We start from the raw sequence: 10,987 nt of genomic DNA, 5'->3' as shown, positions 1-10,987 counted from the left end.
TCCCATATATAAAAAGCCAACTTTCCTGCCCAGACTGATAGGGGCTAAGTGGTGGGAGGTGGGGGCACTGGAAGGGGAAGGGGGCTCACACTTGACCAGCGAACATTTCCAGAGACATTCCCTGGACAACTGACAGCATTACAAGCCACGCATGACAAGTTAGCACTGTTCCTTGAGTTCGGGGGTCATGGAGAGCTGGCATTTTAAGCTCCTTCTGTGAACGAGAGACAGAGGCAAGTGAGCAGGCTTCTGCCAGGGCTTGATGTGCAACAAGCCATTTGCCTAAACAGCCCTGATCCCTCCCTCACTGACATCTCAAGGCCTGTCTCCAGCCTCAGGCTCCAGGATCAGAGTTGACTGCAGCGGTGAAGGGAATCATGTGAACAGCACAAACAGGATCTTCAAAAAGAGAGAAGTGTTACAAGGAGTGGCTGTCTGCCAGAGCCCCAGCTGTGCGTTTAGCTAAGCAACTTGGCCCAGGACAGGGCGGCTTGCTTTTCTCAATCACAAAGCTCTCTCTGCCCCATTCACCTGAATTCAGAATGGACAATACAGACTGGAATCTCCCATTCCTCCTCAGCCAGAGGCCCTGTTGGCTCCTCTCTAGGCAGTGACACACATTGAGCACCCACTAGGCACCACACCCCATGATCTGCAGGATCTGTAGGATCTCACGTTCCCCAGGCAATTGCAATGCCAAGTGTCCCACAAGCCTGGAAGTGCCCGACCATCTTCTCAGCTCCAGGTTCTCTAAATGTCTCCTCTCAAACTGTTCCCTACATCCTCCCTCTCCCCTCAGCTCACGTGCCTCTCCCCTCACCATGAGAGCCACACATGGGCATCCTCTCAGTTCTTCAAGCACATCACACTGCCATACTGCCCTGGCCCATGCTATTTTCTCTATCTGGAACATTCTACCCATCCACTCTGTCCTAAGAACCCCTCCTCACCATCCCCGGTCAAGCAGGGCCCCCTGTACCTCTCCTTGTCAGCACCATGCTTTAGCATCACTAAAATTTGAAATTACATATTTCATTGCTCAGTTACTTATTCCGTTCTGTCTCTCCTACCAGAGTGTAACCCCACGTGGGCAGCAATGCTCTCCGTCTTCTTCCCATTGCCCTACCCCATGTTTTGCACAGTGCCTAGAACAACTGAACAAGTGTCCAATACAGAGCTGCTGAACAAATGAATGAAAGATCCTTTCCATGATAAGTGACTCTGGAGCAAGAAGGGAACAGACGCTGGGCCTGGTTAGGAGCAATGAAGAGTCTGGGCCCAGTTCTGGCAGCAAGAAGAAAGCTACCCAAGCATTTTAAGCAGGGGAGACACACAAACGGACTTCTATTACAGAATGGCCACCTCTTCTGTCATGTGGAAATGGACTTTGGGGGTAGCGGAAGGGGCAGACTGGAGGTAGGGAGACTGTTAGGAGGTGCCTATAAAAACTGAAGTCCTCGCTGCTCAGAATGAGGTTTGTGGCCAGCAGATGGCCATTGCCTGGGAGCTTGTTAGCAATGCAGACTCTCGGGCCCCACCGCAGACCTGCCATATCACAATCTGTATTTTAACAGGATTCTCAGGTGATTGTTTACACACCTAGAATCTGGGCCCCAGGTGAAAGACTATGATCGCCTGATCTGCCTTTGGAAACAGGGTATGAAAATGATTCATTAGTATTCCCTACAACTCCACCTTCCCAAACATGTTTAGGGTGTCATAAGCAAGCCCTGTTACTATAAACTATATCCAACTTTGACTCTATTAGGGACCAAGGACACTAAGGGAAGGGAGAAGGGTAGGCTGAGCTGAGCTGAAGTAGGCTGGGGCTATTTAGCCAGGCTATGACCTTGGGCAGAGAAGTTCTAGCTCACAGGACACATCTGGAGCAGGGGAGGTAAGGACTGCTGACTCTGGCCATGAAGAAGAGCCACCTTTTGAATTCCCACTGTATTATAAGTTTCCCCAGCACCTCACACAGTGCCTGGCACATAGGCTTAAATGACACTTGTGGAACGAACAAAGGAACTAATCAAGCAAAGATAATGCTACTGAGGTCCTAACACAGACTACACGGGTCTGAGTACAAGCCAGACTTTCCAGATACCTGTTTTGTGAGACATATTTGTTTCCCTTTGTTACAAAAATGTGAAAATCTGGGAGGATAGAACTGTACTTTCAGTGAACAAAAATATATGACCTATACATCACAGAATCAGTAGGGAAGAGTGGCCACAACCTCAAAATAACCCAGATAAGTCTCTGAGGACAGCAGGCAGTGAGGCTCCGCCCAGGCCTGTGGCATCTCCATGGTGGGAGGGTCAGGGTGGTGAGGGGATCACAGAGAACAGAACAGTCAACTGTCTGTGAAGTGGGGCGAGGACAAAGAGGGCACCGGCAGAAAGCCCTGAGGACCATGTGGCAGTGTGGCCAGGGTGTATCCTATGGCACCTCTCTTTAGCCAAAGAGTCTGCTCTCTAGGTGAAACCTAACACAGAGAAATAAGAAGACAGAGGAAAGTTGGGCAGCTCTGGCTGGAGGAGGTGGGGTGCCCCCCCCATGTCTCACAGAAAAGACATAAGACATGCACCCCCATACCAGCTCCCTCCTACCTAGCACAGTGTCAGACCCTAAGGGGGTCCCTTGTTTATATTTGTTAGATAAGAAATTTTGTGGTTTCCCTTTCTTAAAATCATTATCCCAATGAAATATACCCATTCCCAATCACAAATGGACAACCTTATCCCAAAAGAGTGTCTGAAGTTCCAGGAACAAATGACCACCTCCTTCCTCTACCCCTATGATCCCTGCCTTCCTGCCTGCAAATCGTATTGTAAAACCCAGACAAAACGCCCCTCCTCCTCTAGTATGAAGCTGTTCCTCATCCCTCCAGTAAGAATAAATAGACCCACTTTACCCAGCCTCTTTCCTACAAAAGGATTTTCTTTGCCTTGGTTGGGTTAAAGTGCCCTGTCACCATGCTTGCCCCTCCCTCCACTAGACTGTGAGCCCCTGAGGCCCCACTCTGAGGCCTGTGCAGCACGGGATGCCTGCCAGATATGCATAAGTGCAGGTTAAATGTGTGCAGAATCACACTTCTTCCTTTCACTGTGCTGTCCACAAAGCAGCATCCCGAGCCTCCCTCACCGGCTTCTCCCCACAGCCGGGCTATGGGAGCTGCATCTTATGAACAGCTTGCTACCTCACCTTCTCCAGGAAGCTCATCCAGATTAACCTGAGGATCACAAGCCACTCTCAGAACCACCCTTTCCTTAGCCCTCAGCCAGCCCAGTTGCAAAAGATGTAACATTTTTACGAGTCTGCTCATGCAGCAGCTTCTCCAGGGCAAGGCCTAGGAGCCCACCAAGCTTCACAGGCCCCAGTTTTGGCACAGAGACTTGTCAGAACAAGCACATGTGGATGTTTTTGATGACAAAATAGACAACAAAGAAGACCAACCTTGGATGTATAGGTGTGGCCATCGGAGCCGCAGACCATGGCTGACTGTGCCATGGGACAGGGCTTGCACTTGACCAGATTCGAAGGTCCAACCCAGTGTTTGTGGGCCACACTCCCTTTCTTCTGCCTAAGGATAAGGAGAGAAAGGATAAGTTAGTTGAAGCTCGGATCCCCATGGATCTTTCTTCTAGGTTCCTGGAACAAAAAGCCAAACAAATAAATAAAGGGCTGGTTGAACAGGCAGAGGAATCCCGAGGGCCCTCAGCCAGCACTCCCACTAGTTCCAACTCACTGAAGGGCAGGAGATTCTGTCCCAAAAGCCTAGGTTCAACCCATCAGATGGACCAAGGAAAACAATGTGGCTATTAAAAATGTTGTAAAACATTACTTATTGACATGGAAAGACATTCACAATACATTTTTTTAATGAGAGGGTGTGGCTTATTCAGTCCCAACACTGGGTTTGGCATAGCACAGGTACCCAGAGAACAGCAACCCATAGCTTGAGACTCTTCTGGGGCTGATGGGCAGTTTTTTGCATGGATGACACACAGGTGACTCAGTGAGCTCTTTAGACAGAAATTCATCTCCAAACACAACTGCAGACTGTATCACAGCTGTAGAAAATTATCTCTGGATACATTTTAAAGCAATTTCAGTCCAGCTTCCAGTTTGCCATTTCATAGAGGCTCTGAGATGATGTCATTTTCAACTGTTAAAATAATCAGAACTCTACTTTCATTCTAGCTCAAGCTTTCCCTCATTCTAACCTTTGTCATAATGATAAATGGTGCTATTAGGATGGCTTATGTCTACAGAAGGAGCCCCATCACTGTATGATAAACCGTTGAAATAAAGGCCTGCAGTTACTGCCACATTTTCTTCCTTAGCTGAAGCTACTCTCCCAGCAAACCACTTGGAGTGACTCCCATGGCTGTGGGGCTGAGTTCTGGGCGGAGGACAAGTGTCTCTGGACTGCCCATCAATCAGGCAATTACCGTGTCCTTGAAATGTTTTGCTTTGGCAGCCCCGCATGGTGGTTTGCGTTTGGGCTCTGGAGTCAGAAAACACAAGTTCGAATCTCAGCTCTGTCACTTACTCATTGTGTGACCTTGGAAAGATATTTCATCCTGTAAATCTCAGTCTCCTCATTTATAAAACGAGAGAAAACAGAATCTACTACAAGTGGATATTATGAAGATTAATGAGTATATAAAGAACTAAGTATACTGCCTGCAAAAGAGGAAGTAATAAAAATGGTAGCTAATAGTACAATTATTATTTGCCCCAGTAATTCGGGGTATAGAGGATGAAATTACCATTTACATAGAAATATGACTTAATCCTCAGGCCATAGGTTTGGAATGGCATTTAATTCCCCAAAAGAATTCATGGGGCCAGAAGGAAAGAATCTTTTCTAATAGGTATGGAATGAGTCTCCAGTCCCTCAGGAATTTGAGTTTGATGTCTGAGGTCACCTACCCTCTTCTAAATGAAGCAAGTGAGCAAGAAAGAAAGGTGGATAAAGCAAGGAGCAACCACCAATTTGGCTCTTATCCTTTTGAACCTACCCTAGCAGTTTGGGGGAGGCAGTAAGAAGAGGGTCTGTTTGGGGGACTACTTCTGAGGGTAGTAGTAGAGGATCAGCACATACCCACAGCACAGCCCTTGGGGCTAGCGGGGACCCCAAGCTGTACAGACCACAGAGATGAGCCTGTCTGACCAAAAAACCAGAGAAGTCCTACGAGGGCCCTTTGAGATCACCCAGTCCAGCTTGCTTGTTTTACTGATGGGGAAACTGAAGCTCAAAGAGAGAAGAGACTTGCCTAAAGTCTCGAAGCTGATCGGTGGCTAGGCCTGGGATGGCATTTACACAGCTACAGAGAGTGCAGGGGTGAATCTCTCTTGTTCTGCCCATCTCAGTCCAACCTAGACTACTAGCTTAAAAATCCTTTGAGGGCTATGTGTGTCATTGGGGGGTCCTCTCTCCAACACCTCCTTGCTTCTACCTTGGCTTTGCTACTCATCTGGAATTTTTTTTTTAATCATCATTTGCATTTCTAAATCACGTGGACATGAGATTATTCTTCAAACACATTTTACTCTTTCAAGGTTTGTTTTGGGCTACCGGCAAAGGGATGGTGGTGGGGCGTCATGCAGTGGATGAGTAGGTTGTCAGCACAGGTTAACCTTCGAGTACATGATTCTTTCAGCAGAACACCACATATCTATCATCATTCACACAGCAGAATGTCTGACACTGATAATGAATCAGCAAATGCAGGAAGAACTTCTGGCATCTGGCAGCCCCTCTCCTGGATCAGTCCCCAGTGTGCATGCCCACAGCTGAAGCAATTCTTGTTATGAGTTCCTAGAAAGGGGCTATAAAGTCCAAAGAGTATGCAGCTTTGCTGGAGCAGACATCACCACGTGCAATGATGCCCCCCAGGAAAGGAGGCTAAGGGACCTTAGCCAAAGGCAGGGGAGGGAGAAGAGAACAATGAACCAATGGCTTTGAGGAAAAGATGGACCCAGCTATCAATCACCAGTTAATGACAAGTCATCTCTGTCTCCGGACTTGAACATCATCGTTAAAGCAAGCTAATTAAGAGGAGGCAAAGAGGTGAGCCAGATAGCCATGCCTACTAGAGGGCCTGGTGCACCCTGGATGCTTAAGATACTTCCGTTGGGTCTGTTGGGTAGGTGGGTCCTTATGTGCTGACCACTGCAGAGGCTGCTCAGGAATTAATCACAAAAATCACAGAACATAAAAACCAGAAAACACCTTAAAACTAATCTAGTCCAACAATTTCATTTTATAAATAAGGAATAAAAGGCACAGAGGGGAAGTGACTTGCCCAGTGTCACATCAAAATATGGCCAACTAACGTCACACATGTTGTCAAATGAAGTTGTCCAGGAGATCACTGCACTGATCTGTGACCAGTTTAATCTCCTATTTTGGCATCTGTACCTTCATAACCAAAATGCCCCTTTAAACTATGTCTGTGACCCTATACCTGTAGAGGAAGAAGCTCAGCATACCCAACATCTGCTGGTCATGGATCTTGCCCAGGTATGTCTGCCTTTAACCTCTCCTGGTTGTCTTGGGGGCTGTAGATGCAGAGGCCAAGCCATTCTAACTTTTCCCATTCTAACAAAACAAGTATATCTCCTAGATTGGGGCAAACCCAGTGTTCTTTACCTAACTAGATAGGATCCTAGTGGAGATGGCACCCAAACCTGTGGTCTCTGTCCAGAGGCCAAGTATGTAAAGTTACATACAAGGGTATATGAGCCTGAGAAGCATAACTTCCCTGGCTATTGCATGTGCATTTCAATCCCCATAACTCAGTGCAAATCATAAAAAATAACCAACCCAGTCAAGGCAAGGGACTGATTTCTGACTCAAGATATTTCAATTCTCGAGTCTATGAAGAGTGAAATCTGATGAAGGTGTCTTGATGGGATTGCTATGCCCAGTGTCACAGACATTCATCAACTAGGGTGACACAAACAATTTAGTCTGGGAGGCAGGTCCCATCAGCTTTCCACTGGCCACTAAGCCCTAGCTCCATCCCAGCCTGGCTGGTGCTGAGGGGCAGCCGTGCCTCCTACAGGCTGGTGGCACTGTGCAGAAAACCCCAACCTACAAGCCCTCCACAATGGAGAGAAGACAGACAATCAGAGGATCACCAGCATTTCTTATTCCCTTTTGTTCAACTGCTTATCCTCAATCTTTTTTTAAAAGTCTACCAGAATTCCCAGCGTTTATGTTTTTGAAGCAGAGCGATGATAATCAAGTATAAACCTGATAATGTGGTTCCCACACTTAAAGCCTGCATCTTCTTCCCACCTCCTAGGGCACCGTCTAAACTCCAAGCTTGGGTATAAAACTACCCCAGCCTGCCTTCATAGGCTCCCTGTATGCCCTGCTCCCCTCCCCAACACACACACACACACACACACACACACACACTTTGTGCCTCTGCACCATCATGTGAGCTTTTCCTCGAACTAACTCACCTTCATTCCCACCCACATTTCTCCCCCCATCCTCCTTTCTTCAAGGCCCAACTCAAATATCACCTCCCCGGGAATCCTCCTGGGGCCCCTCCACAGGCAGACAGGCTGCACGTCCACTTCAACATGGCCCTGTGATGGCCTCTTGTCAGGCTCCCTGACTAGTCTCCAAGCAAGCACCTTAATTCAACTCAACCAAATGTTAAGAGGCTACTGTTATTCCAACAGGACATGGGGCACACCCAGGCTGAAAACCTGGGGGCCCATCCTAGGTCCCTCCCTCTCTCTGCCATCCCCACATTCCCCTACCCCTCAGTCCTATTGACTCTATCTCCAGCCACCATAGCCACCACTTAGGGGTCTCTTTATGTGTTTTGCAAATCCAAATCTACAGGACTTGGCAAATGCTTTCCATCTGCATAGCAAATGTCTACTCTTTGTTCAAGCTTCAAATCAATTGCCTTCTGTAATGTCTTTCCTGACCCTGTGATCCCCACTCCAAGTAGAGTTAACCATGACACCGTTTGTTCCAACATCACACCTTGTTCAGACCTAACTGTGGCACTCGTTACAGTGTGAAGAAGTTCTTTTTTGTGCCTATCTCCTTCAATATACTATGCACTCCTAAAGGGCACTAACCGGGTCTTAACCAGTTTTGCACTCCTGGTACTTAGAAACATGGTTGGCCCTTGACACATGGACTTGCTCAGTGAATAAGTGAATGTAATAATTTGGACTTTTAGAACTTTCTCCTTTTATTTCCAGAAATTATTAGCACTAGCAAGAAGACGAAAATAGCATGTTGTTTTAAGCAACAAGAATTCAATAGGCTCTTGTTTCCAGAAACCCTAACCCAGACTTGAAAAAACAATTCCCAAAAAAAAAAAAACTCTCTAGTAACAACTGAGAAGTAGGTGGAGGGAGCTCTCCTGTGCTTAGGGGGTCGAAGGATTCCCACACTCTAGAATTCAGACTGTTTCCAAAGGACCTCCAATGTAGTGGTTCCAAACTACCAACAGATATTAATCTTCAGGTCTCGGGAATGAGAAAGCAGGATTCCTAGGAATTCTCAAAAGTTGCTGAAATAATCAGTTTTTCTATATTCCTCACAATATTTTCTGTATGTGTTTCTTAAAATAAGAAATACTAAGTTCAGTAGTAATTATAAAGAAATGTAGCCTACAGTGAAAATTCAAATGATGGAAACCGTCAGCCAACATTATCAGGTAATACGCAAATAACATAACATTTGGATTTTCTGACAAGTTAACAGGAATGCCCAGAACCACATGCTAATATTGTCGTTTAAAGACTTACTTTCCTCTAAAACGATTCTTTAGAACACCAAAGGATTTCTGTAAAATGTTACGCAAATCAATCTATTAATATTCATTTTATCTATAAGAACGATTCACCACTGTCAGCAGCAGAAAGGACGACATACATACTCTTGCTATAAGCAAGACTGGCTGACCCATTACCTGGGAATATCAACCTTAACTTTCAACTCCCCAAGTCAGTGTTTCCTGCTCTTGCTTTTGACTAGACCCTGTTGCTCCTTACTCAGATATCCCCACCCTCACCAACCCACCCCCTGCTGCTTCCCCACAGGGGATTAACATCAGCTGTGACCCAGCATTTCATCTGACCATGATAGTGGGGCCACAGTCAGGGCCCACAGAAAAGAGGTGGCAGGACAGAGTAAGTTTTTTAGCAATAAATACATGTACAGGTGTCAATTTCCTGACATAATTCTGCTGAATGAAATTCAATGACCAGCCAAAAATATTTTAATGATGCAAGGTGGCTACTAAAATATATGTAGTAGAGGGACTGGCTGGTAGCTTAGTTGGTTAGTGTGTGGTGCTGATAACACCAAGAACCAGAGTTTGATCCCTGTACTGGCCAGCCACCAAAAAAAAACAAAAACAAAAAAACTATCTATAATATATATAATACGTATGTGTGCGTGCAACAGCATTGTTGACTTTTTTCTTTTAGTCATTGAGGAAGGGCCATGCATTTTATTCAGTACACTGTGTATTCTACCATGTTTGCATACCTTTAGATGGAACTATTTTACTCTGCACATGAACAGCTGGTGAAGGAGCAAAGCAATTCCAGATAATAAATAATAGCAGTAGCACTCCACTTGTTTTATGTGACTACTACATGTCTGTCTCAATGCCCTAAATGCATCTCCTAGATTCCTCACATACAACAACCCTCTGAGAGTAGAACCAATTATTACCCCCATTTTACTGATGGAAAAACTGAGTCTCACATAACTGGTCCCAGTCATCAGGGCTTCTTTTCTGTCTGGTATTTGTTCTCTCATCAGATCTCTGAGACAGACCCGTCAGCTTAGACGTATAGAGAACTCACAGGAGAACAATCCCTCTCCAATAAGAACAGTGTTTGTTTGCTGGCATAAAAAGTTTACATGCATTTTATTTTCATGCTAATATCAAACTGCCCATTCAAAAATAAGATTGATGTTATTTGCAAAATCAAAACTAATTGCTTCTAAAGCAGGAATGGAAGATGTTTAGATAGTTAACATGGTGGCTGTTTTGAACCAGAGACTAATGAATGTTATTTGAAATGAAAAACATGTTAACCATTGAAATAATCTGTCATGTAAAATGATGCTATAATTCCTCTGTTGTTAGGGTTATTTGAGACATTATACTATCATAAAATTACACAGGAAAAGCATAATGGCTTGTGTCATTTACAAAGGCTGCTCTGATGTAAGAGACAGGCTCCCACGTGAGATATTCTCCATCCTGGTATACATGGGCTCATGAGCCTCCTTCCTTTTCCAAACGAAGGAGGTCCCAGACATGAGATCCTGTCGGGAGAGAGCCCAATGTTCCTGACAAATAGATGTCTACTAGAGAACTGCAGAAAGAGCAGTCAGTCTCTATAGAGCAATCACTGTGTGCCTCGGAGTGTCCTGAGTGCTGCCGGGCCCTCAGGGGTACAAAGATGCGCTGTTTACAGAAGCCTGAAAATTAGAAGGACAAGTGTGCAATAATGGCACCAGCAGCTAAACATGTACTGAGGACTTACTATGCTGCTGCTGCTAGCACTACTACTAACTAATACCAAAAAATTATGCTGATACTTCTACCAATAATAACTAACATGTGTTGAGCTCTTATAATGTGCCAGGCACTGTTTTAAGCCTTTTACAAGAACCGTCTCATTTACTCCTCCCCAACAGCCCTGAGAGGGAGAAAAGTTACAGCAGAGCATGGAAAGCAGTGGGGGAGTGAGGTGGGGGGGACTTCAGGGACAAAGCAGACCTGGGGCCTGCTCACAGGACCTGGGGGGCACCCACGCTCACAAGATGAGCCCCAGTGTTGGGAAAATAGAATAGTTTGGTCAGGGCCCTTCCCTTGGGTCGAGTTGGGTATGGTTTTAGCATATCCTTTGTAAGCAAATTGTGTGTGTGTGTGTGTGTGTGTGTGTGTGTGTGTGTGTGTGTGTGTGTGTGTGT

At 45.8% G+C, this 10,987-nt stretch overlaps 1 long non-coding RNA gene across 1 annotated transcript in view; it reads right to left on the bottom strand.

Moving 5' to 3' along the window:
* Positions 1-3,465: 3,465 nt before the first annotated feature.
* LOC103599497 overlaps positions 3,466-10,987 on the bottom strand; it is a 142,758-nt gene continuing 135,236 nt past the window's right edge. Inside the window, exon 3 of the long non-coding RNA XR_551294.1 lies at positions 3,466-3,586. This is a non-coding gene — a long non-coding RNA (uncharacterized LOC103599497). The remainder of the gene's footprint in view (positions 3,587-10,987) is intronic.

This window comes from Galeopterus variegatus, unplaced genomic scaffold, assembly GCF_000696425.1.
Source record: "Galeopterus variegatus unplaced genomic scaffold, G_variegatus-3.0.2 Scaffold2988, whole genome shotgun sequence".
In the NCBI taxonomy this organism is placed as follows: Eukaryota; Metazoa; Chordata; class Mammalia; order Dermoptera; family Cynocephalidae; genus Galeopterus; species Galeopterus variegatus.
The sequence above is the reverse complement of the archived record's forward strand: the minus strand, read 5'-3'. Positions and strand labels throughout refer to the sequence as shown.